The sequence below is a fragment of the Budorcas taxicolor genome, chromosome 20, assembly GCF_023091745.1.
Source record: "Budorcas taxicolor isolate Tak-1 chromosome 20, Takin1.1, whole genome shotgun sequence".
Classification (NCBI taxonomy): Eukaryota; Metazoa; Chordata; class Mammalia; order Artiodactyla; family Bovidae; genus Budorcas; species Budorcas taxicolor.
The window spans coordinates 21,498,713-21,525,596 of NC_068929.1; the positions used below are offsets into that span (position 1 = coordinate 21,498,713).

General features: G+C 39.0%; 1 protein-coding gene and 1 non-coding gene across 2 annotated transcripts in view; both read right to left on the reverse strand.

The window, feature by feature from the left end:
- ZSWIM6 (zinc finger SWIM-type containing 6) overlaps positions 1-26,884 on the reverse strand; it is a 208,093-nt gene that overhangs the window by 96,889 nt on the left and 84,320 nt on the right. The gene's annotated exons all lie outside the window — the stretch shown is intronic.
- Positions 3,748-3,820, reverse strand: TRNAE-UUC (transfer RNA glutamic acid (anticodon UUC)). The gene has a single exon. It is a non-coding gene; the product is annotated as a tRNA-Glu (tRNA).

The window sequence follows — 26,884 nt, forward strand, 5'->3', positions numbered from 1 at the left end:
ATGTTGAGCTTTAAGCCAACTTTTTCACTCTCCTCTTTCACTTTCATCAAGAGGCTCTTTAGTTTTTCTTCATTTTCTGCCTAAGGGTGGTGTCATCTGCATAGCTGAGGTTATTGATTTTTCTCCCGGCAATCCTGATTCCAGCTTGTGCTTTCTCCAGCCCAGTGTTTCTCATGATGTACTCTGCATAGAAGTTAAATAAGCAGGGTGACAGTATACAGCCTTGATGTACTCCTTTTCCTATTTGGAACCAGTCTGTTATTCCATGTCCAGTTCTAACTGTTGCTTCCTGACCTGCATATAGGTTTCTCAAGAGGTAAATCAGGTGGTCTGGTATTCCCATCTCTTTCAGAATTTTCCACAGTTTACTGTGATCCACACAGTCAAAGGTTTTGGCATAGTCAATAAAGCAGAAATATGTTTTTCTGGAAGTCTCTTGCTTTTTCAATGATCCAGCGTTATGATGGCAATTTGATCTCTGGTTCCTCTGCCTTTTCTAAAACCAGCTTGAACATCTGGAAGCTCACGGTTCACATATTGCTGAAGCCTGTATCAAGACAATTCAAATTAAGGCCCTGGAGAAGGGAATGGCCACCTACTCCAGTATTCTTGCCTGGAGAATTCCATGGACAAAGAAGCCCGGTTGGCTACAGTCCATGGGGTCGCAGAGGGGCAACCATGACTGAGCACCTAACACACACACACACTACAAAAATACCTGCCCAGTATTCTTCAAAAGTGTCAGGGTCGTAAGAGATAAAGACCACTACATTGTCACAAATTAGAAGAGCTAGGAAACATAATGACTAAATACAATAGAGTATCCTGGATTGGATGCTCAAAAAGGGCAGTAGGAGAAACACTAGGGAAATCTGAATAAAGCCTGCAGCTAATAGTACTGCACCAATGGCTAATTTCTTTAGTTCTCATAAAAGTACCAAGGTTGTGTAACATGGTAACATTAGGGGAGGCTGCGTCAAGGGTTGATGAAATTCTGTACATCTTTCAATTCTTCTGTAAATCTGAAATTATTTCAAAATAAAAGGTTGTTTAAAAAACAATATGGTATGGTTACTTAGGGCTTCCCTGGTGGCTCAGAAGGTAAAGAATATGCCTGCAATGCAGAAGACCTGGGTTCGATCCCTGGGTTGGGAAGACTGCCTGGAGGAGGGCATGGCAACCCAGTCCAGTGTTCCTACCTGGAGAATCCTTTGGACAGAGGAGCCTGGCGGGCAGCAGTCCATGGGGTCACAAAAAGTCAGACATGACTGAGCAAGCATGCGGTTACTTAGATCTTAGCAAACAGATCACAAATACCTAAACCACAAAGATCCTTTCAGCTGCTTTAAGGTAAATATCTAAAGTTCCAATTTAAAGATTAAGAGGGGGAGGGGGGTTCAGGATGGGGAACACATGTACACCCGTGGCGGATTCATGTCAATGTATGGCAAAACCAATACAATATTGTAAAGTAATTAGCCTCCAATTAAAATAAGTAAATTTATATTAAAAAATAAAATAAAAATAAAGATTAAGAGGATATCTCATCGCAAAAGAAAGGGTAGGAGAATTTTAGAGAAATACCAGGAGACATACAAAATAATTCAACTTCATAAGAATTCAGCAGCTTTGTAATATAAAATAGGCAACCCAAATATCTATGAGCAGCAGGCGTTAAGTTGTGACATATTCATATGGTAGAACACTTAGAGCTGTGAAAATCCATCACATCTGGTTTCATTTTCTTTTTTGATATACAAGTGACACATAAAATTGCATCAGTTTTGGTATACAACATAATTATTCCATATTTGTATACACTGAGAAATGATCACCACAAGTCTATTTCATAACACGTATCACCATACATAGCTCCAATTTTCTTGTGATGAGAACTCTTAACATCCACTCTCCCAGCAACTCTCAAATGTGCAATACAGCATTACTAACCACAGTTATCATGCTGTATACTACATCCCAATGACTCATTTATTTTTAGAAGTTTGTAGTTTTTAATCACTATTTCAGCAACCACCAATCTGTTGTCTGTATCTATGAACTTGGTTTTTGTTTTATTTACCACATACAAGTGAGATCATATAGTATTTGTCTTTCTCTGACTTACTTCACTTAGCATAAATGCCTTCAAGGTCCATCATGTTGGTGCAAACAAAAAGATTTCATTCTATTTTGTGGCTGAATAATATTCTGTTATAGACCACGTTTTCTTAATCCACTCATCCATTGATGGACACTTACTTAGGTCATTTCCGTATCCTGGCTGTTGTAGACAACGCTGCAAAGAACACAGGAGTATGCAAGTCTTTTAAAGTTATTATTTTTGTTTTATTTGGATAAATATCCAGAACTGGACTTGCTGAATCATATGGCAGTTCTATTTTTAATTTCTTGATGAATCTCCACACTTTTTTCCGTAGTTGCTGTAGCAATTCCCATCAACAATGCATAAAGGTCTCCATTTCTCCACATCCTTACCAAATCTGTTATTTCTTGTCTTTCTGATAACTACTATATGAGGTGTGAGGTGGCCCTGTGGTTCTGATTTACATTTCCCTAATGACACTGAGCATCTTCTCATGTGCCTGTTGGTCATCCATATGTCTTATCTGAAAAAAATTCTATTCAGATTTTCTGCTTCCTTTTCATTAAACCTCTTATTTTATAATTAAGTATAGCCAATGAACAATGTTGTAGTAGTTTCAGGTGGACAGTAAAGCGACTCAGCCATACATGCTTCTGCTCGTCATTTTTAAATTGGTTACTTGTTTGGTTTTGGGTTTTTTTGCCATCGAGATGAATGAGCCATTTCTATACTGTGCACACCAATCCCTTATCAGCAACGTGATCTGCAAACATTCTCTCCGATTCAGGAGCTCGCTTTTCCATTTTGCTGATGATTTCTTTGCTATGCAGAAGCTTTCCAGTTCATGCTGTCTTATTGTTTACTTTTGCTTTTCTTGCTGTTGCTTTTAGAGTCAGATCAAAAAAAAAAAAAACAAACAAAAACACACCATTGCCAAGACTGATGTCAAGGAACTAACGACATGAATGTATGAATGAATGGTCCAATTTCATTCTTTCACATGTGGCTGTCCAGTTTTTCTAACACCAATTATTACAGGGACATTCTTTCCTCATTACATATTCTTGATTCCTTTGTTATAAGTTAATTGACCATACATGCATAAATTTATTTCTGGGCTCTCTATGCTGTACCACTGATCTGTCTGTCTATTCTTGTGCCGGTATCATACTGCATTGATTACTATAGCTTTGTAATATAGTTTAAAACCAGGGACCATGATAGCTACAGTTTTTTATTTCTCAAGATTGCTTTGGCTGTTTATTTTTTTCTTCTTTTAATTTTTTACTGTGCTGGGTCTTGTTTTGCTATGCCTAACCTTTCTCAAGTTGCGGCAAGCAGGGGCTCCTCTGTAGTTGAGGTGCACAGGATTCTCACTGCGGTGGCCTCTCTTATTGCACAGCATGGGCTCTTGGGCCTGCAGTCTTTGGTAGTTGTGGCACGTGGGCTTAACTGCCCCTCAGCATGTGGAATCTTCCTGAACCAGGGACCAAACCCATGTCCCCTGTGGCAGGCAGATTCTTAACCACTGGACCGCCAGGGAAGTCCTGGCTATTTGGTTTTTTGTGGTTCCACACAAATCTTGAAATTGTAATCTTATCTGGTTTGGGGGGTTTTGTGTTGAACAGCACATGGGATCTTAGTTCCCTGACCAGGAGTCAAACTTGAATCCTCTGCATTGAAAGTGCAGAGTCTTAACCACTGGACCATCAAGGAAGTCCTATCACACCTGTCTTAATGAACTCAAATACAACACTTTAAAGAGGAAAAAATGAAAAAAACAAGTTATGGTATATAAAGAAGGAGGCAGAATATTTAATGGGAAGAATTGTTTTAAGGCAAGGAAATGTTTAATACAAAACTCTCAAGGTGCTTGATAATTCCTTCTGGTGGTAGGAAGAAAGAAATGAAATAAAGGTGTCTGGCAAGGGCATACAAACTGTTCCAAAGGTCCCAGTAATGTTATATTTTTAAGTTAGATAGTAGGTACACAAGCATTCCTTGTATTTTTGCTTTGCTACTCACAAATGTATGATAAGTTTTCTTTTATATCTATTATATATTTCATTTATAAAAAGTGTGAGGAGGAAGTTTACCTTTTAACAGATACCATGTCCTGCCAACTGAACACAATGTATTAGGTGCTGAAATCTTTTCAATTTCTATAGAATTCCAAACTTCATCTTTTCTGAATTTAAAAAATAGCCATTTTTAAAAACACTGAGAAAGTATGTCACTCTTTCAGGGACTACAATGTAAAATAAAGCACTTTTAGCTAATGAAGTCCAGTGTTACTCTGGAATGTCTACCTCCTTCCATTTAAAAGGAAAGAACCTTCTTCTACTGCCATCATGGGATAAAGTATTTTCCTTTAACAAACAAGAAACCTTTGTATGTTGGGAAAATAACAAGGAGAAATCACTTGAACTGTTACTATATAAGTCTGAACACTTGTCATCCTTAAGGCAAGATCTAAGTTAACTCAGTACTCTGATTAAAATATCTTCAGATTTTGAAGTATTTTATGCATCTCATTTTTAAAAACCTACAAATTATTAATTAAAGGCCTTCAAACTCATGAATTTAGAGTTAAATAATAAGTTTTTTTAAAAAAAGATTCCTAGACTGACATAGATCAGTTATCACATTTGGGTATAAAATACAGTATAAAAAATCAAGATGAAGGTACTAGATTTAACTTTGTAAATTATATCTGTGGTATATAGTAATAAAAACAGGTCTACTCTAAATACAGAACACTAAAGTGGCCCTAAGCGCAATACCCCCACTTAAATACAGTGCTCTCAAGGGAGGAAATTGGCCAAAATCCATCATTATGACAAGACTGAGCATAAGACATCAGAAGTATACTTATAAGGAGCTAACTTTGGTTGCTATGAAAGGATTGTTTAAATGTAAGTTAACTGTAAGTCTACTATATCTTTACTCAATAAGAAATACTTGATTCCATATGAAAATAATCTTTTACCTAACGCTACTTTCCATCAAGTTCTAATTTCAAAGACAGAAAACAAAAATCCCCAAACACCCAGATGGTAAAAAAGTAACCAACATAAGGCTGAAAAACTGCATTTCCTTTCATAGGAGGATTTTATTGCAATGTGAAATTTTGCTTTTGAAAAACTATAAAGTTGAAAAATTAAGATCACTGGAGAAATTAAAATAAAAACAAGTTATAGGAAATTTCATTACTTCCTACAGGTCTCCTGATACACGAATAAAAAACTTTAAATAATGTATTTAATAGGATTATCACTCAAAGCAAAATTTGGATTAAAAAAATAAAAACCTAGTTAGTCTGTCCATCTAAATTACTCTGACATTTGTACCTTGATTTCCTGAATCTAACTAAAACATTCCTGCCACGATGCCAGATTCCTAGTTAGGCTTTTTGAAAGGACTACGGTAGCTTAAGTTTCCCCAGCTGAACAAGGGCCAAAACTCGAACTACCGCCTCTTCTGTGCAGTGGTAAGCAGTTAACACTCAGGATAAATCACTCCTGAATTAAAGCAATCTTCACAGATCACAATGACAACAACCACACTAGCCAGTCAGTCTTTAGGAACCAGGACATACTTTTTAAGCTAACAGGAGCTTCAAACTATAGTCCCTGGAAACAGACTTCTTGGAACCACATTATCTTTAGATAAATAACCCTCAATTGAGCAAGGTAAAACTACAGATACCCCTAAAAAATAAACTTGACTACTTAAGTGTTTCCAAAATGACCAAAGGCAAATGTTCCTGAGGTTCCTCCTCCCTGCTCTCATTTATTTCTCCCTCAAGTGCAGGCTTTTCCCAAGCTCCAAGCTTCTCCTTCATGAATCATTTGCTTAGTTCATGGGTAAGGGCAGTATTTTCTTTGTTTACTATTTACTACTTTGGAGTTCTGTAAATATCTAGTAACAAGAATAATAAACTGATTGTGAAGATCAAGCATTCATAGTTCACAGAAGTATAACCATTAGGGCACCAAGAAGTGAAAAAAATCTTCAACAGTGACCTATACCTGTCAGAGGGCTTTATTAACCCACTTAAAGGATATGTTAAAGCACAAGCTGGAATCAACATTGCCAGAGATGACACCACCCTTATGGCACAAAGTGAAGAGGAACTAAAGAGCCTCGTGATGAAAGTGAAAGAGGAGAGTGAAAAAGTTGGCTTAAAGCTCAACATTCAGAAAACGAAGATCATGGCATCCAGTCCCATCACTTCACGGCAAATAGATGGGGCAACAGTGGAAACAGTGGCTGACTTTATTTTGGGGGGTTCCAAAATTACTACAGATGGTGACTGCAGCCATGAAATTAAAAGACACTTACTCCCTGAGAGGAAAGTTATGACCAACCTAAACAGCATATTCAAAAGTAGAGACATTACTTTGCCAACAAAGGTCCGTCTAGTCAAAGCTATGGTTTTTCCAGAAGTCATGTATGGATGTGAGAGTTGGGCTATAAAGAAAGCTGAGCACCAGAGAATTGATGCTTTTGAACTATGGTGTTGGAGAAGACTCTAAAGAGTCCCTTGGACTGCAAGAAGATCCAACCAGTTCATTCTAAACAAAAGCAGTCCTGGGTGTTCATGTTGAAGTTGAAACTCCAGTACTTTGGCCACCTGATGCGAAGAGCTGACTTATTTGAAAAGACCCTGATGATGGGAAAGATTGAGGGCAGGAGGAGAAGGAGATTCGGTGGCATCACTGACTCAATGAACATGAGTTTGAGTAAACTCTGGGAGTTGGTGATGGACAGGGAGGCCTGGCGTGCAGCAGTCCATGGTGTCGCAAAGAGTCAGACACAACTGAGTGACTGAACTGAACCAAGCTGAAAGGATATGTGCTAATGTGGCAATTCAGTAGACTGCATACTTTTTAGTGGCCCTTATTTAATTTGTCAATTTTTTTAAAAATCACACAAATAAGTCACTTAAAACAAGAGTATATGAGTCTTGGGGATGTGTTTCCATTTTGTCCCACCTCATCCCCTTCCCAGGAGAATGGGTGGGCTGATGGATTAAAATCAAACTATAGCCATCCATTTTCACTGCTTTCGGCAATACCCATTTCACACTTGGGGCAAAGAAGAATTTGAACAAATCACGATTTCCCCCTCACCTTTCTGCTACTACCAGATTGTTGGGAGGGGAAAGGTGAGTAAACAGACATGAGAGGAGCAGAAAGAAAGAAGGGAGAGAAAGAAGTGGTTAAGGACGTTAGAAGACAGGAGGCTTTTGAGTTGCTACTAGGTTTGTAATTTCTAGGAAGCAATAGTTGTTTATTAATTTGGAACACAAAATGTTTCTAAAAAATAAGCTGTTCTTTCATTTCATTGAAACCCTTAGCAGAATCAGTCCAAACTGCTCAGCACCCCAGCCCAACTCTGGGCTGGTTAAGCTGGCAGTGAGGTGACCAAGTATTTAATATTTCCAGTCAGCCTTCTTTTCTAGTTACTGCCTGAATCACACCTGGACATCAATCAGGGGACAGGTGCTTCACTCAGCCTGCCTTCCCACCTGCTTCACTCTGCTACTGTCCTAAAATGTCCACACTGACAGAGAGGAAGAGCATGAAAAGGATGGAGTGGGTCCCCTACAAGGTTTGTACAGTCAGCATCACCATCTGTCCCAGCTATGCTGGGAATGTGACTCTTGGAAATATGACAACACACTCTCAGGCAAACTATTACCACTGCTATACTTCTATAAACCAAACTGCTAAGGAATTTTGGAGTGCAGACTGGCATAATTTAACGAGAGGAGAGTCATGAGATGGTATAAATGGACTTATTCAAACCTAGGCTACTAAAAACAATCAAACAAGAAAGTAAATATTAAACTTCTAGAGAATTAATAAATTAAAAAAATCATCTTGGGTGAACCAAAATGAGAAACCAATGTGACTGAAAAGCAACAGTGGGCATAATACCAATATAGGTATTGGTGCCGTTTTCTAATTTACTGATCTACTATAATATTAGGATGGAGCTAAGACTTTATAAAACAACATTCTTAGATATAAATGCTCAAGAGAAATTTTACAGGATGAACAAAGAGATTCAAAGGGGGAATGAAGATGTTCTGATTACAAAGACTAACCGCCAGGCTCCTCTGTCCATGGAATTCTCCAGGCAAGAATACTGGAGTGGGTTGCCATTTCCTTCTCCACAAAGACTGCCAGGGTGACAGTGTTGCCATTTTTATGAGGCTTCCCAACCTATTCCCCTAGTAGGTGGCATTTTAAGTAAATAACCATGCCCTCCTCCAGGGGGTCTTCCCGACCCAGGGATCAAACCCACAACTCTCACCGTATCCACGTTTGGCTGGCAGGAAGCCCCAGACTACGCCTGTTACTCTCTGTTCCTCCTGGCATGGTGGTTTTCTCAGACTTCTTCAAAATATCGAGTCAAGGCCAGTTTCGGTCAACTTCCACTTCCAACTACATATGGCCTTATTCTTTCTCGATTCCCAAACACATCTACTTTTTACTTCCTCGTGACAACCCTGCTCACCACACTCTCACACACCTCTTGGTTCAGCGCTGCTGTTCCATCTACTGTCTCCAAGCGCGTCAGATCAGAGCCAGGGGGACTCTGTGAGACGCTCCATGAACACAACTTTCACAGTACCTACCAACACCTCTACCGTCTCTCCTCCCCCAAACAGAAGCTTTTAGTTTTTTGTTTGTTCACATATACTATCTCATTTACTAGAGAATCATGGAATTTACTAAAATAAACACTAAGTTCTGTAACCATTTTAATGAAGTCATATTACCATTAAACAAACTAGTTATGGAGCAGAGAATGAAACAGTGAATGAGAAAGGAAACTAATTTATTTTTTAACCTTTTATTGAAGCATAATTAATTTACAATGTTGTGTTAGTTTCAGAGGGACAGCAAAGTGATTCTGTTTTACCTAACTATATATTCTAAGGAAGCTAATTTAACAGGCCTATGTTCATTTGTAAAGAACATGATACTATCGTGTGGGTTTTTTACTGAGGTATAGTTGATTTACAATTTTATACAAGTATAGTCATCCATAGTTTGTACTTCTTAATTCCCAACCAGTCCATCCTAAAGGAGATCAGTCCTGGGTGTTCACTGGAAGGACTGATGGTGAAACTGAAACTCCAATACTTTGGCCACCTGATGCAAAGAGCTGACTCATTTGAAAAGACCCTGATGCTGGGAAGGATTGAAGGTGGGAGGAGAAGGGGACGATAGAGGATGAGATGGTTGGATGGCATCACCGACTCAATGAACATGAGTTTGGTTAGGTTCCAGGAGTTGGTGATGGACAGGGAGGCCTGGCGAGCTGCAGTCCATGGGGCCACAAAGAATCAGACACGACTGAGCGACTGAACTGAACTGAATCCCCAGCTCCATCCTGCTCCTCCCCCTTCAGAGTACAATACTTCGAAAAGTAATTTCTGTGCTATGATCTCATATGATCATACACACACACAAAGACTGGTAGCAATTAATAGCCAAGCATGATTAGAAACTTTTATATTTAAAAGCTTTACAACTCAGTAAAATACATATTATTTCTGCCTTTGTTATAGATAAGGAGAAGGAAACTGAGAGCTGATGACGCGCACAATGCTGACGCGCACAATGCTGACGTGCACAATGCTGACGTGCTAAGTGGCGACTCATCTGACTCGGCCACACCATGGTGCCTCCAATCTAGCTTAATCGGATAAACTTTAAACCATAACCGCAGTAAATATGAGAAGACTGATGTGTGATATATATTCAAATCCTGGCAGACAGAAACTATGAAAAAGCCTGGGCCGAGGCAGTCAGAGAACCTTGTCCTAACGTATCCCAATCTCCTCACCCAGCCCCAGGATATGGATGGGCTGTGTTGTACATTTCCAGATGAGTCGTTTACCCAATTAGGCCTTTGTTCCCCACACATAAAATGTGGGAGGAAGACTAGATAATTTTAAGGTTATGACCACCACTATTTTTATTCCTTTCTGAAAGGAATATTCATTGTATAGATTAATTTTTCTTTTTTACAAGTATAGGAAACATATGGGGGAGGGTTGGAAATCACTACCCTATAAAAGCAAGGACTGAGTTTAAGCAAGGACTAAGCTTTTCTCTTTATTTGGGCTTCCCAGGTGGCTCAGTGGTAAATAATCAGCCTGCAATGTAGGAGACATGGGTTTGATTCCTGGGTCAGGAAGACCTCCTGCAGAAGGAAATGGCAACCCACTCCAGCATTCTTGCCTGGAAAATCCCAGGGACACAGGAGCCTGGTGGGCTACAGGAGCCTGGTGGGCTACAGTCCACAGGGTCACAAAGAGTTGGACACGACTCAGCAACTGAGCACACCTATATAAGCGTTTATATTCTCCTGAACACAGATGCCTTGCATTTAAGCATTTAATACGTAGCTCTGGATGATGAAAGATGAACTGGCTAGTCTACCCATGAAACCATCTTACATCCAGGAAGTGTTTTCAAGGTAACTCTGCCTAATTACTAAAGACTGACTGAAAGGAAAAAAATATTAGGAGTATGTCAATTTTAGTGATCAAAAACAAAACAGGAAAAGCAACCAATTTCAAATTTGGGATCACAGACTAAACTGCCACAAAATTTTAACTTTTACATATAATATAATCTCATGTAGAGTATCCATAATCTGAATTAATGACATAAACCATTTAGCTCATGTGATTTCCTCTGCGAAACATGCCTCTCCTCTCTCTAGAAATCCTAGTCACCTGTATGACCTATTTCAAGTCCATTCATCCTCTCAGTGAAAGGCCACCACTACCTAGAAGCTCACCACTCATCATACACACACAAAAGTATCTGTCATCTCTTTTGTGCACTGAAGTACTTTCTGCAGATTGTTATTATAGCCCCTTATCACATATAACACTATGCTGGATTGTTTATATGCCCGTCTGTCTTTGTGGACTGTAAGCTGCTTTATTCATCTTTGTGTCCTCAGTACCTACCAGGACCAGGCACATGGCTGGCATGCATTAGAGAGTCACTGAACTGAATACAACAGAAAATTTCCCATTCACTCAATGTAGCTTTGGGTCTGAACATCCCAATCACTCATGCTCCAACATGTTTTGCTGCACTAGATGCCAAAAGCAAGCTCCAAGCACTCTGTAAACTCAGTTCTCAGAGAAGCCTATGGGAAAAAGATATTTTAAAAAGCAGTTTTATAAAAGCCTTCCTATTTCTTATGATTTGAAGGCTAAAAAAAAGTAACCTGTATGTCCCCTATCTCTAAAGTAATGCTCTGTTAACTGTTCTAATATTCATGACATTCTTTCTCCTGTCTGGGAAGATAAGAGAGATTGATTATGTGAAATCTCCACTACTCCCGGTTATCTGCTCTCCTGCTAGGTCAAAAGTTACTGCTTTCTCCCTGTCCACATCCCGTGCCCTCGCAACCAATGGCACCTAAAAAACTGCCATTCTCCTATTTCACACAAAATCTGAAAAGTAGTCTGGGGCTCATGCCAAAGAATTGTCAATTTTTCAAAAATTACCCGACCAAATCAGTCACCTTTCTTCTTTCCCACTAGGGAAGAGATTAAAATAGAATTACACTTCAAAATGTGAGCTCAAATTTTAAAGTCACTAAACTTCTCTTACCTTTAATATAATCTAGCTTCCACCACCCCTTTTCTTCCTAGCGTTAATCAAACTGGGGGCATGCTTTATAGTCTCTAAGATCTTCCCCATGTTCCCTAATTCATTCAAGACTTTTCCAGGTACCAGGGTAAATACTAAGTCATGATTTGGCATTTCAAGCATATTCCTGCAATTCAGGTTAGACTGAAAGGTCTTCTGAACTACATGTTAGCTACATATAACTATCCTCACCACATTCCCATGAGAAAACCAAATCCTATAATATTTGACATTTTTAAAGTCAGCAATGCCAAAAATCCTTCAAGTCTTTACACACTGGAGCAAATCATTTAGAAATAATACTTTAGCCTTATCTAGTAAAGTTGAAGCTACATATACTCTATGACCCAACAATTTCATGTTCAGTTCAGTTCAGTCGCTCAGTCATGTCTGACTCTTTGCGACCCCATGAAGTGCAGCACACCAGGCCTCCCTGTTCATCACCAACTACCGGAGTCCACCCAAACCCATGCCCATTGTGTTGGTGACGTCATCCAACCATCTCATCCTCTGTCGCCCCCTTCTCCTCCTGCCCTCAATTTTCCCCAGCATCAGGGTCTTTTCAAATAAGTCAGCTCTTCGCATGAGGTGGCCAAAGTATTGGAGTTTCAGCTTCAACATCAGTCCTTCCAATGAACACCCAGGACTGATGTCCTTTAGAATGGACTGGTTGGATCTCCTTGCAGTCCAAGGGACTCTCTAGAGTCTTCTCCAACACCACAGTTCAAAAGCATTAATTCTTCGGCACTCAGCCTTCTTTATAGTTCAACCCTCACATCCATACATGACCAATGGAAAAACCATAGCTTTGACTAGACGGACCTTTGTTGGCAAAGTAATGTCTCTGCTTTTGAATATGCTGTCTAGGTTGGTCGTAACTTTCCTTCCAAGGAGTAAGCGTCTTTTAATTTCATGGCTGTAATCACCATCTGCAGTGATTTTGGAGCCCCAAAAAATAAAGTCAGCCACTGTTTCCCCTGTTTCTCCATCTACTTGCCATGAAGCGATGGGACCAGATGCCATGATCTCAGTTTTCTAAATGTTGAGCTTTAAGCCAACTTTTTCACTCTCCTCTTTCACTTTCATCAAGAGGCTCTTTAGTTCTTCTTCACTTTCTGCCATACAGGTGGTGTCATCTGCATATCTGAGGTTATTGATATTTCTCCTGGCAATCTTGATTCTAGCTTGTGCTTCCTCCAGCCCAGCATTTCTCATGATGTACTCTGCATATAAGTTAAATAAGCAGGGTGACAATATACAGCCTTGACCTATTTGGAACCAGTCTGTTGTTCACTGTTAGGCAAACATAAACTAAAGAAGTACATGAGCATATGTACCAAGATGCATAATCAAGAACACTCTTAATATTATTGTTAATAATACCCCAAAACTGGAAGCAATCCAAATGTCCACCAACAATAGAAAGACTAAACACAGTATGGTACAGATATAAAACAGTTTACTACACAGCAATGAGAATGCTACAATCATACAGATGAATCACATAATGTTGAATAAAAGAAGCAAGCACAAAGAATACATAAAGTAGAATTCCTTAACACTCTGTCCAACTGTAGGCATATGCTTTATACACTGTTCAATATGTATTTTATACTTCACAATTTTAAAAAAGCAGACTTTTAGCTTGAAAACTCTAGCCTCCACAGATAAACTCCTTATTCTTATTTTAGTTATAGCATTTATAAGTCTGTCTTTCCACCAGACTATAAACCATTTGAGGGTAAATACTGATTTTATTCATTTCAGGGCTCCCAGAACATCATGATACACAGCAGATGCTCAACAAATACTGACAAGATAGATGGATGGAAGAATTATGAACACAAGAAAGTCTCAAATGACAAAGAAGTCTCCATGAGGCAGAAGAATAAAAGTCACTTCCCTTTTTCTGTATGCATGCAAAGACTAGCTTTAAAAGTCAGCTCCATATTTCAATGAGTTAAAATATGTTCTTAAATGCCTATTTTCTAATAAATGGCTCCACTGGACACAGATAGTTTTATCAAAAGTACAAGCTATTTTTAAGCTTAGTTTGTAGCCAGATTCTGGTTTTCCTCTTTTGCAGTACAGCTGCCAGACTCCTGGTTGCCTAACTATATTAATAATTCCTTAATTTAAACACAAAAACACATGCACAATCCTCTTTATGAATTTACCCCCAAGAGTTCTAAAATGTTTCTCCATTAAAAAGCACATCTCAGCATATCCTGCTGTTCACAGAGCTGGAATGCTTTTCTCCTCCCAGTTCCCCAGTCAAGTCTCCTATGGACCATAGGACTGAAATTAGCTATTCATTACATGTGAAGGAGCACTGGCTGGAGCGGAGCCCTGCAGAGACAGACTACTGCTTTACATGTGAATTTCAGAACTAAAGCATCTGCTACCTTACTAATATGTATATTTAATGTCTCTGAATAATGTGTAAAATTATATGCTGTTCATTGCCTGTTTGTTCTGATACTGGATACTCTTCAATAGCATTATTCTAAATTATTCTCTGAAAAATGTGGGACTTTTTATTAGGTCTCTTCCCTACTGTTGTCTATAACAAAGGTCCAGATGAACAGCATACAGGATACTGATGACAAAAAAAAAAAAAAAAAAAAAAAACAAAAAAACATGAATCAGAGTAAGGTAACAAAATATGACAAGTTTCTTGTCAAAAAAAAAAAAGAATCAGAGTAAGGTAACAAAATATGATAAGGCTGGCAATTACCAATAATTTACTTAGTCTCCTAGGTGCTGACTCCTTGATGCAGTTTTATATGCAGGCTGTGAGGTTGGGGTGAGAGAGTGTTAAATTAACAGCTATTGGTAAACCCAGAATATTAGAATTGTTCTTCGGGACTATCGGTACACTTAGTTAAAAGTCATATTTCTAGCATGTCTCTCTCTCATCAGCAATTAATTTTGTGTTAAAGACACAACTTTGTAAATTGTGGTGATGCATGTTACTGAATAAACCTCTGAATGGGGTTGGGGTGGGGGAAAACTTGAAGCTATACATTTCTCATACCATACATTACAATTGCTTTTGTTCATTAACCTTCATACTCAGCAGGAAGCTTAGAATGTTCAATATTTAAGAACCACAGTGAATGGCAGTATTATACTAATCAAATCTAAGTGTTACTAGATGTACAATAATGAACTAACGCGTGTGTTAGCAGAACTACAAGTATCACACTGGCACGATAATCTGGATTGCTTTACACCATTAGTACTGCTGTGACTAATGACTTGCTCAGACTAATAAAGATTTTCTAGCTTTACAAATCATTCACATTTGTCGGTGAATACTCCTTTAGTAACCAAAGGTGACTAGTGGATTTCACTTTTGTATGTAGTTGGATGCTAGATATAAGCTTGCGAGCGTAATGTAGATACAGTGGCCGTGTGAGGTGCCCACAGTAAATGACAGGCATTATAATTTGGCCTTTACTCACAAGTCCAAATCATGAAACCTAAAAAGTGTTAATAAACTTTAAAGGATTATCTATTTTTCTCTCAGATGTATAAGTTTAGATTCCAATACTCCAAGAAAACAAACTTACAAGTGTTTGTATGTGACTAGCCACCCCACACACTATCTTTTACCAGCTCTCAAGCATGCTTCAGAGAACTAGTGTTACCTATTTGTTCTAGCACAATGCCTAAAGCACAGTGCCTAATACCTAAAGATGATGATTCAACAAATATTTGTTGTGAATACAAGCACACATAAATGCTAGAAATAGTAATCTGAGAAACAGTCAGTCTGTCAGTCAGTCAGTCAGTTCAGTCACTCAGTCAAGTCCAACTCTTTGCGACCCCATGAATCGCAGCCCTCCAGGCCTCCCTGTCCATCACCAACTCTCGGAGTTCACTCAGACTCACGGCCATCGAGTCAGTGATGCCATCCAGCCATCTCACCCTCTGTTGTCCCTTTCTCCTCCTGCCCCAAATCCCTCCCAGCATCAGAGTCTTTTCCAATGAGTCAACTCTTCGCATGAGGTGGCCAAAGTACTGGAGTTTCAACTTTAGCATCATTCCTTCCACAGAACACCCAGGGCTGATCTCCTTCAGAATTTACTGGTTGGATCTCCTTGCAGTCCAAGGGACTCTCTAGAGTCTTCTCCAACACCACAGTTCAAAAGCATCAATTCTTCGGCACTCAGCTTTCTTCATAGTCCAACACTCACATCCATACATGACCACAGGAAAAACCATAGCCTTGACTAGACGGACCTTAGTCGGCAAAGTAATGTCTCTGCTCTTCAACATGCTATCTAGGTTGGTCATAACTTTCCTTCCAAGGAGTAAGCGTCTTTTAATTTCATGGCTGCAGTCACCATCTGCAGTGATTTTGGAGCCCAAAAAAATAAAGTCTGATACTGTTTCCATTGTTTCCCCATCTATTTCCCATGAAGTGATGGGACCAGATGCCACGATCTTCGTTTTCTGAATGTTGAGCTTTAAGCCAACTTTTTCACTCTCCTCTTTCACTTTCATCAAGAGGCTTTTTAGCTCCTTTTCACTTTCTGCCATAAGGGTGGAGTCATCTGCATATCTGAGGTTATTGATATTTATCCCAGCAATCTTGATTCCGGCTTGTGTTTCTTCCAGTCCAGCGTTTCTCATAATGTACTCTGCATGTAAGTTAAATAAGCAGAGTGACAGTATACAGCCTTGATGTACTCCTTTTCCTATTTGGAACCAGTCTGTTGTTCCATGTCCAGCTCTAACTGTTGCTTCCTGACCTGCATACAAATTTCTCAAGAGGCAGGTCAGGTGGTCTGGTATTCCCATCTCTTTCAGAATTAGAAATAGTAGGAACTATTAAATACAAACCCATTGAAGTAGACAGAACCTATCACAAGACCAAAATAAAGTTGGCAGAGACCAGAGCTTCTGTGAACTAGTTAGCTCACAGTCTAATATCAGAATCTGAAATTACAGAAACTTTATATATATATTCAATAAATAGTATAACACCTACCTAGCAAAGATCTTAAATAACCATAACAATATCATACATACATGTAGGAGAAAAAAACTAAAACTGGAAGAAATAAGTCTCCAATACTACCAACCTGTATATTTTAAGATAAAATAAGACTGCTACTACTGCTTGTTTATGTAAAACACAGGTCAGCTGATGTTCAAATTGGCACTAACACCTTATTTGTTGATAAAGTGACTAAAATTTTTTAATATAATAATCAGTTGCTCATCTTATATACACATGCCAAACTGCAGACCAGAAAAAAAATTTTAACTCATGATATCCCATCTTTAATCAGTATTTCAAAACAAAAAATTAAGTTCTTTGTCACTGAAAATAACCACCAAAGCAACAACCTTACAAAATGTAATAAATCAGTTTATTTAATCAACAATGATTTTAAAATGTAATCCGTAACAGTTGTTTAAAATTTGCATAACTAAGTTTGCAATAGTTATCCTGTTAAAGCAAAAGCACATCTGTTTATGAGTAAGTAAATATCGTCTGACAGCAATTTGGAACATCTATCAGAAGGAATCGACTGCAAGCTTAATAAGCATTATTTGTATTCCACATAATACTCTATTTGTTCTTTCTAGCCACTGCAGTAATAAAATATACTCAAACTCATTTAGTGTGCACTAAATCCAATGTACCTAGGCAAAACACTTAAAATTCCACTTGGATGGTTCCCAGCCCATATAGTCCAACTTTTTAAAGTATTACTACCATCTGGTTACTAGTCTATGTTTACCAAAACAGTAGCTATGCACACATTTCTGTAGCAGCTGTGGTCAAAAACTTTAAATCAATCCATTTGGCTAAATGAAAACTCTTCAAGGAAAACAACAAATACAGTATTTTGAATATATATACTTATACTTCATTACTGGTTTTAATAACACTCCCCAAGGACAAAAGCAGTAAAAATGTAAATGGCATTTAAGACACTAAATTATTTATATTTCCAATCATTTATCATATGAAAGAAGGTCCATGGAAGTCAACTGAAGCACCCAAGGTTAAACAAGTTGGGCTCTGTCTGGAACATAGGTATCCCTTGGTTTCTAATACAAGAATCTTTTCACAAAATTATTCCAACCAAATCCCAAGGCCCTAAAAATAGAATTTTATCAAGGGACTATACCATTTAGTAAATGCAACTTAAAATCATTTTAATCATTTTCAAAAAATATAACGTCATCATAAATTATGAAACTTGACATATTTGTTTCAGAACTGTGGTAAGAACTTAAAGCACCCTGTGAAATTTATAAGAATTTTAATTTTACAAACTTTTCTCTTTTTTTTTCCCCACATCCTCCCATTAAAACCTATGTCTACAAACCAATCATATTACCCTGGTCAAGAGACTAAGCTATTACTTTATATCCAAGATAACATCTTAGCGCCTACATACATCTTAATGTTCCCCTTTCTATTAAAATGTAACTATTAATATATGCCACACTGCATGCTTTCCTATAAATACAAAGCCTTTCCTAACTAGAACTATCAAACTTCCAAATGATCCTTTTCCCCCTAACAAACCTAATTCCCAATATAAATTAATATAGAAATCTCCTCTGCATTGCTTAGAGGAGGAAAAAAGGCAATAAGCCAGATGTACTCTATATAAGTCTTTTGTTGTTATAGTACTAGCAATCTCTTGAAATAATACTTAAGAGAAACAAATTTTCAGGACATAACAGTGACTATTTTAAGCTTATTTGGGTTAATGAGTCACTATCTTGCTTTGACAAAAATGAATTGTTTCCTTCTTTCTTCCTTTTTCATGATAGCTAAGAAGAAAAAATAAACTAACAATTCCCCAAAACAAAGCACATATTCTGCTCTTTTACATGAAACATTAAACTCTCAAGGGAGAGAAGTGGACATTAAATTATTTGGGGGTAAGGTTACAGAAGGAGTGGCTTGTAGTATTTATAGGTGGACTTTTCCTGTGTTCCTGGCTCCCAATTCCTCGTCATTTATTTTAGAACATAAGAACCCAACCCAAACTTAAAACTTCCATCTACTTCTTTACATCATATCCAGGAAAAGAAGAGTTGGTGTCAGAGAACAGTATCTAGAACAAACTAGAACTAGGCAATGTTAACATCACCATTACTGAGAGACACACAACAGGGTTTTTACACTCTTACATCCATCATTCATAGGTGCCTCTCAAACATCCTCATATAGAGTTGGTAATGGAGTGGGACAAGCAATATTATTCCCATCTGACCAACTCATGGACACAGCAGGCAGGGCCCCTCCTGGGCAGGGCCCAAGGCTAGTAAGCCAGCTGTGAAGCGGTAAAGCTGTGAGAAAACCCAAATCCTCTGATGCCAAGACCAGCAATCATTCCAAAACACTGCCTCAGTTCACTTCACTAGTTTCAACTAATCTGCAACAAAAGTAATATGAAGCTATGTACAACACCTCACCCAGCTCATCTATTTCTTGGTCTTCCTCTTTCTCTTCCCTCCAACACTCTATGAACTCAATGGATCAGCTCTGAGCCCCGATATGGGCCTGAAGAGCCAGGAGTGCACTACACACTCTTGACAACTCTGCAAGCTTGAAGCCTACAGTTTACTCTGCACAGGTGGTTGTGATTTCACTTAACCACTTGTGTGTACACAATTCTTCCTAAATTCAAGCCTAGTACAGGCTGACGTTTAATTTAATGTTTCAGAGAAGAGGGAAGCAAAATTGTTTTGAAATTCTCTGTGAAAAACAGCCTGTTGTATTAGAACAAACAGCAGCTTGTTCCTATCATTCCTTTGTTTGACAAGTCTGGGCTGGCTAGAAAGGTCATTTATGCCTCAAAGCATCAAATTAACATTTGAAGACATGAATTTTAAAAATGGCTATTATCTTCTGTTATGTGAATGGCTAATGTAGTCCAGAAAAACAGAAAGGAGAAAAAAACCACTACAGTCTTAGCCTACTCCCCCTAAAAGACTAAAAAGCAGTAACAAAAACAGAAACAGGAAACACAAAACTTTCCTTAAAAAACCAGATAATTAATATTATGTCCACGTCAATACATGCAGACTATGTCTTAATTAAGCTTCTTTCTTTAACAGAATAAAGAAGGTAGTAAAAACAGTCAAACTTTCAAATAATAAGAAAGAAAAATCACTAATTATCATAAGATGGCTTTTTGGAAAACCATAAAGTTCTTCCCTCTCATCCATAACCGTTCTGTCCAAATACCAGCAATGACTATACAGACTAAGTGAAAGTGAAAGTTGCTTAGTCGTGCCTGACTCTGGGACCTCATGAACTGTAAGTCTGCCAGGCTCCTCTGTCCATGGAATTCTTCAGGCAAGAATACTGGAGTGGGTGGCCATTCTCTTCTCCAGACGATTGTCCTGAACAAGGGATCAAACCTGGTCCTCGGCATTGCAGGCAGATTCTTTACCGTGTGAGCCACCAGGGAAGCCCATCCAGACTGAAACGTGTTAGCAGCTCAGTCGTGTTCGACTCTGAGACCCCATGGACTATAACCTGTGGGCTTCTCTGTCCATGGGATTCTCCAGGCAAGAACACTGGGATGGATTGCCATTCCCTTCTCCAGAGGATCTTCCCAACCCAGGGATCAAACCCCGGTCCCCTGCACTGCAGGCAGATTCTTTATCATTTGAGCTACAGGGTCAAAGGGTCACACAGACTAAACTCCTAGTTTATTTACTATCTTGGTTCTAGCATAACATCTCTTTTCCTAGGTTCCTATATTATTTTCCCAAAGCAAGTCTGTTACTATACATTTGAAATACAAGCTTATCACTACTAACTACAATCTTCAACTATGTAAATATTCATTCAAGATCAGAAAATATACCAGATTCAGTGGAAAAACTGAGGGATGTGAAGCCTGAAATTCCCTGTACAGCCTTACAAGTGATTCATTTTCATTACAGCTTGTTTTCTACAGATGTATACTGGGAATACCACAAACTAGCTTCCATAATATTATGAGAAATATAACATTTAAAATTAATATGCATTTAATAATGTTGTTGCTTAGTTGCTCTGTCCTGTTAGACTCTTTGCAACCCCATGAACTGCAGCATGCCAAGCTTCCCTGTCCTTCACCATCTCCTGGAGCTTGCTCACTCATGTCCACTCAGTCAGTGAATCTATCTAAATAATCATCTCATCCTCTGCCACCCCCTTTCTCCTTTTGCCCTCAATCTTTCCCAGCATCAGGGCCTCTTCCAATGAGCTGGCTCTTTGCATCAGGTGGCCAAGTATTGGAGCTTCAGCTTCAGCATCAGTCCTTCAATGAATATTTAGGGTTGATTTCCTTTAGTATTGACTGGTTTGATCTTCTTGCAGTGCAAGGACTCTCAAGAATCTTCTCCAGCATCAATGCTCTGATGCTCAGCCTTCTTTACGGTCCAACTCTCACATCCGTACAGGACCACTGGAAAAACCATAGCTTTGACTATACAGACCTTTCTTGGCAAAGTGATGTCATCTGCTCTTCAATACACTGTCTAGGTTTGTCATAGCTTTTCTTCCAAGGAGCAAGTGTCTTTTAATTTCATGGCTGCAGTCACTAACTACAGTAGTTTTGGAGCCCAAGAAAATAAAATCTGTCACTGTTTCCACTTTTTTCCCATCTATTTGCCGTGAAGTGATGGAGCTGGATGCCATGATCTAAGTTTTTTAAATGTTGCATTTTAAGCCATCTTTTTCACTCTCTTACCCTCATCAAGAGGCTCTTTAGTTCCTCTTCACTTTCTGCCATTAGAGTGGTATCATCTGCATATCTGAGGTTGCTGATATTTCTCCATCACGATTCCAGCTTGTGATTTGTCCGGCATGGCATTTGACATGATGTACTCTGCATATAAGCTAAATAAGCAGGGTGGCAAATAATAAGAAAGAAAAATCACTAATTATCATAAGATGGCTTTTTGGAAAACCATAAGGTTCTTCCCTCTCATCCATAACCGTTCTGTCCAAATACCAGCAATGACTATATAGACTAAGTGAAAGTGAAAGTTGCTTAGTCGTGCCTGACTCTGGGACCTCATGAACTGTAAGTCTGCCAGGCTCCTCTGTCCATGGAATTCTTCAGGCAAGAATACTGGAGTGGGTGGCCATTCTCTTCTCCAGACGATTATCCTTGACGTACTGCTTTCCCAATTTTGAACCACTCCATTGGTTCCATGTCTGGTTCTAAATGCTGTTTTCTGACCTGCATACAGGTTTCTCAGGAGACAGGTAAGGTGGTCTGGTAGTCCCATCTCTTAAAGAATTTTCCAGAGTCCTGTGATCCACACAGTAAAGGATTTAGCGTAGTCAATGAAGTAGCAGTAAGTGTTTTTCTGGAATTCCCATAGATGTCTATGATCTAATGAACGATGGCAATCTGATCTCTGGTTCCTCTGCCTTTTCTAAATTCAGCCTGTACATCTGTAAGTTTTTGGTTCACATACTGTTGGAACCCAGCTTGAAGGATTTTGAGCATTACCTTGCTAGCATGTGAAATGAGTACAATTGTACAGTAGCTTGAACATTCCTTGGCACTGACCTTCTTTGGGATCAGAATGAAAACTGACCTTGTTGAGTCTTTATGGCCACTGCTAAATTTTCCAAATTTGCTGGAACACTGAGTGCAGCCCTTTAACAGCATCATCTTTTAGGATATGAAATAGCTCAGCTGGAATTCCATCACCTCTTACTAGCTTTGTTCATAATAAAGCTTCTAAGCCCCATTTAACTTTACACTCCAGGATGTCTGGCTTTAGGTGAGTAACCACACCATCATGGTTATCTGGGTCATTAAGACCTTTTCTGTATAGTTCTTCTGTGTATTTCTGCCACCTCTTCTTAATCTCTCCTGTTTCTGTTTGGTCCTTACCATTTCTGTCCTTTATCGTGCCCATCCGTGAATGAAATGTCCCCTTGATACCTCCAAGTTTCTGTCTCTTCACATCTTTATAGATCTCTGATGTATACTATTAATTATCATGTCAGTGTACACATTTCCAACTAAAATTAGCTGATTAGTTGAACTGTTGATTTTTAGCTTTTGAAACCTAAAATGTTGAAATAACTTTCAATTAAAAGAGCAAGACAACTATGCCATTTGATTAAGACAAAAAGTACATCATTAATCTCTCTGTAACAAACCCTACCCCCTTGCATGAACAGAGCTTCATGTGAAGCAGGCATTCTTAAAGGTCTCAGAATCTGAACTTCAAATTGCAGCAACACTTGACTATCCCTCTCACTTACAAACAGGGGTTGTTTTTAACTGATGTTTCTCAGTTGTCTCAAAACATGAATGATAAAGATGTAACAAACTCAAGAAACGAAAGTAACTTTTTCTTTAAATTTGAGAATTAGTTTTATCATGGAAGCAAGGGGCCTGTTATTCAGTCATTCACAATCTTGCCTCTTCTCCTCATGACCACAAGTAACACAGTCAGCCAAGTGAGAACCACAGGCCACAGTCTTTGAAAAGCACAAAGCTACCCAGAAAACAAATAGGTGAAGACCATCACTAAGAGCAGATCAGAAAGAAAGATTTTTTTAAAAATCAGAAAACCTACACGCCAAAGCAACAGAGGTTACAACAGTATGAAGATATCTGATGAAATTGAACAACGTTCGCCATCCCTTCAAACGTTAATATTTCTGGTATCTCTGTAATTTTGAAAAATAAAATAGCCCTGATGTCTTTAAATGGAGAGGGCAATGGCACCCCACTCCAGACTCTTGCCTGGAAAATCCCATGGACGGAGGAGCCTGGTAGGCTGCAGTCCATGGGGTCGCTGAGGGTTGGACACAAGTGAGCGACTTCACCTTCACTTTTCACTTTCATGCATTGGAGAAGGAAATGGCAACCCACTCCCGTGTTCTTGCCTGGAGAATCCCAGGGACGGGGGAGCCTGGTGGGCTGCCGTCTATGGGGTCGCAGAGTTGGATACGACTGAAGCAACACAGCAGCAGCAGCAGCAATGTCTTTAAAAACTCAGGAAGATGACTGAAGTTCTAATTTCAGTTAGGAGAATCAAACCAGGCCAAGAGCTTTAGTTCACAGTAGCACTTGTGGTTGTCTTACTCTTTTTGCAAAAAAAAAAAGGTGTGACATTTTTAATACTTGACTCAGACAAATGTCTTTTTTAAGTTCCTTGCCAGAAATTAGAAGTTCTATGTAAATTAAGGCTCCCTTAGATACTGCCCATTGAAGATATAAAGACTTCCTGCGGCACCCTCTCCATTGATAACATTAAAATCTAACAGGCTCATATTTAACCTTCCAAGAGCACTGTCAATATACAAAGGAACTAATAAGGAAGCCACCTTCAGTAGCTGGAAAAGGAACTCTCAATATGGCTAGGTGGTATGTGTGTTACTCACCTAGTCATGTCCGGCTGTTTCCGACCCCATGAACTATATATAGCCCACCAGCCTCCCCAGCCCATGGGATTCTCCAGGCAAGAATACTAGAGTGGGTTGCCATTCCCTTTTTCAGGGATCTTCCCAACCCAGGGATCAAACCTGGGTCTCCTGCATTGCAGGCAGATTCCTTACCTAGCCTTGGCTAGGTGGTATGAACAATAAAAAGTCATTTTTATAAACCAAGTCAGAAAGAAACATTGAAATATTTTAACAATTTAATAATTTTATAAAAAGCTGTTTCATTATTATTAGAAAAAACATATACATTAGAATGCAAACATCAGACTTTAAAAAACAGTAAAAATATTTTGTAACCCTTCCAAGTAAAGATTAATTCAAACATGTATCATCCATAGATGCCAAGTCTACTAGAATATTTTCATGGCCTTAAAGTGCCTCCCCATAGATTGCTTACTAGTCTCAGGAGGAAAATTACTAATAAATATAACGAAGTTAACTGGAGAACACATTGACCAAGTCACGGTCAAAATTAAAATTACCAGTGAGGGGCAGACAGGTAACTTCAGATGTGACACCTCTAGGACCCACTACTTGTATAGTATTCTGGCAGGGGATATAACCTGAATATAATCAGGAGAAAACATCAGAAAAACACTAAAATAAGGTATGTTCCATAAGAAAAGGGGGGGACTGTAGTCTCTAAAACTGACAATTATCACAAAAGATAAAATCCTTGTAAACATTACAAATTGAAGGAGGCGCCAACCAGTCCATTCTAAAGGAGATCAGTCCTGGGTGTTCTGTGGAAGGAATGATGCTAAAGCTGAAACTCCAGTACTTTGGCCACCTCATGCGAAGAGTTGACTCATTGGAAAAGACTGATGCTGGGAGGGATTGGGGGCAGGAGGAGAAGGGGACGACCAAGGATGAGATGGCTGGATGGCATCAGTGACTCGATGGACGTGAGTTTGAGTGAACTCTGGGAGGTGGTGATGGACAGGGAGGCCTGGCGTGCTGCAATTCATGGGGTCGCAAAGAGTCGGACATGACTGACTGACTGAACTGAACTGAAAGAGACAAGAGAATTAAATACAACACCTGACCTAGATGAATCCCATTATTAAGGGGGAAAAAATCCTGTAAAGAATATTATTGAATCAATTTACAAAAGGGGAATATAGACAGTGAATTAAAGTTCATATCAACATTAAGGCTATATTGTCTCTACTGTGTGTGTGTGTTTTCTTCCCAGAGAATATCCCCATGAAATCCACTCTCATATGGTTCAGAAAAAAAATACTGTGTGTTAGGGGGAGAGGAGGCAGGCAGTGGGAGAGACAGAGACAGAATGGAAGGGAAGGAGGGAAAGGGATGAAGGGAGAGAGGAAGAGAAAGGCACTAAAATGATAAAGCAAACTGGTTGAACTGTTAACAAATGAATAGAGGCAAAAGTTTACAGATATTCTTTGATTATCATTATTTGCACAATTTTTTTGTAAGTTTGTTTAAACATAAAATTTTAAGAAAATTTTAATATGAAAAGTTTATATGCAACACTCCAGTATTCTGCCATTTAATTTGGTAAATGCAATGTTTGTATTAATATTTAAATAGCACTGTGAAAACAAGACTTCATATTATCATCTAACAACTTTACAAATTACACAATGGCCTGAAGGGCCTCACTGTGTCAAAGAAAAGGGATGCCTGTATCAAAAAAGGTTTTACCAGCAGCCTCCACATTTCCGCAGCTAAATGTAAAAAAGCAAATCTATAAGGCCTAAATATATAAACAAACTAGAAAGAAAGAAGCGCTATTCTGCTCACAGCATCTCCCTGTTGAAAACCCCAGTTATCTACCCATTTCCTACTGGACAGAAGGCCCTACCAAGCTCAACATACAAAACTCTTCAAAATCTGGGGAAGCTTACCTCTTCGGATTTACCATCCGCTGCCATCACACCCCCATACACACACACCCTCAACATCCCAGTCCTGCTGAGTGTCAAAAGCCCTGGGCCTTTGCACCTGCTGTTCCCCCTGCCTGCAAGTCCTTCTCAGACGGCCTTGTCTCTTCAGCGAGCCCTTCCTCATGCTTCCTGATTAAGCTCGAATGCCACTGCCTCTGGAAACCCTTTCCTGACTCTCTCAACAAAAGTCAATCTTACTTTGCTCCCCCAAATTTGTGTCCCTACTCCTGGATTGTATGAGGATTTCTCTCTTTCCCTGAGTTTCTCCACAACTAGAACATGAGGTCTCTCAGAGAAGGGACGGCAGTGTTATCCAAGCACGCTGCTCCAAAAACGCTGACTAGATGACTAAATTAACTTCTCTCAACTAGGACAGGTTTAACATTTAACAAGAGCTAACACTCGGAATGCTTATTTACCAGATACTGTAAGAAAAAGTGCTTTACAAATATCAACTTACTCCTCACAACAATCCTAAGAGGAAGGCTGAACCTCTATGTAACTAGGATATATCAATGATACAACGTATACTGTTAAATGGACAGTATACTCTTCTTTCTCAGTGGAAAAGCAATGGTGCATCTTATGATCAATGGTTTTAGTTTTGATAAAATATGGTACTATTCCCAGACATCCCCTCATACTTACAGATGAGTAAACTGAGGCACCAATAAGAATTTAATTAACTTGCTGAAAAGTTGCTCAGAACAGTCAA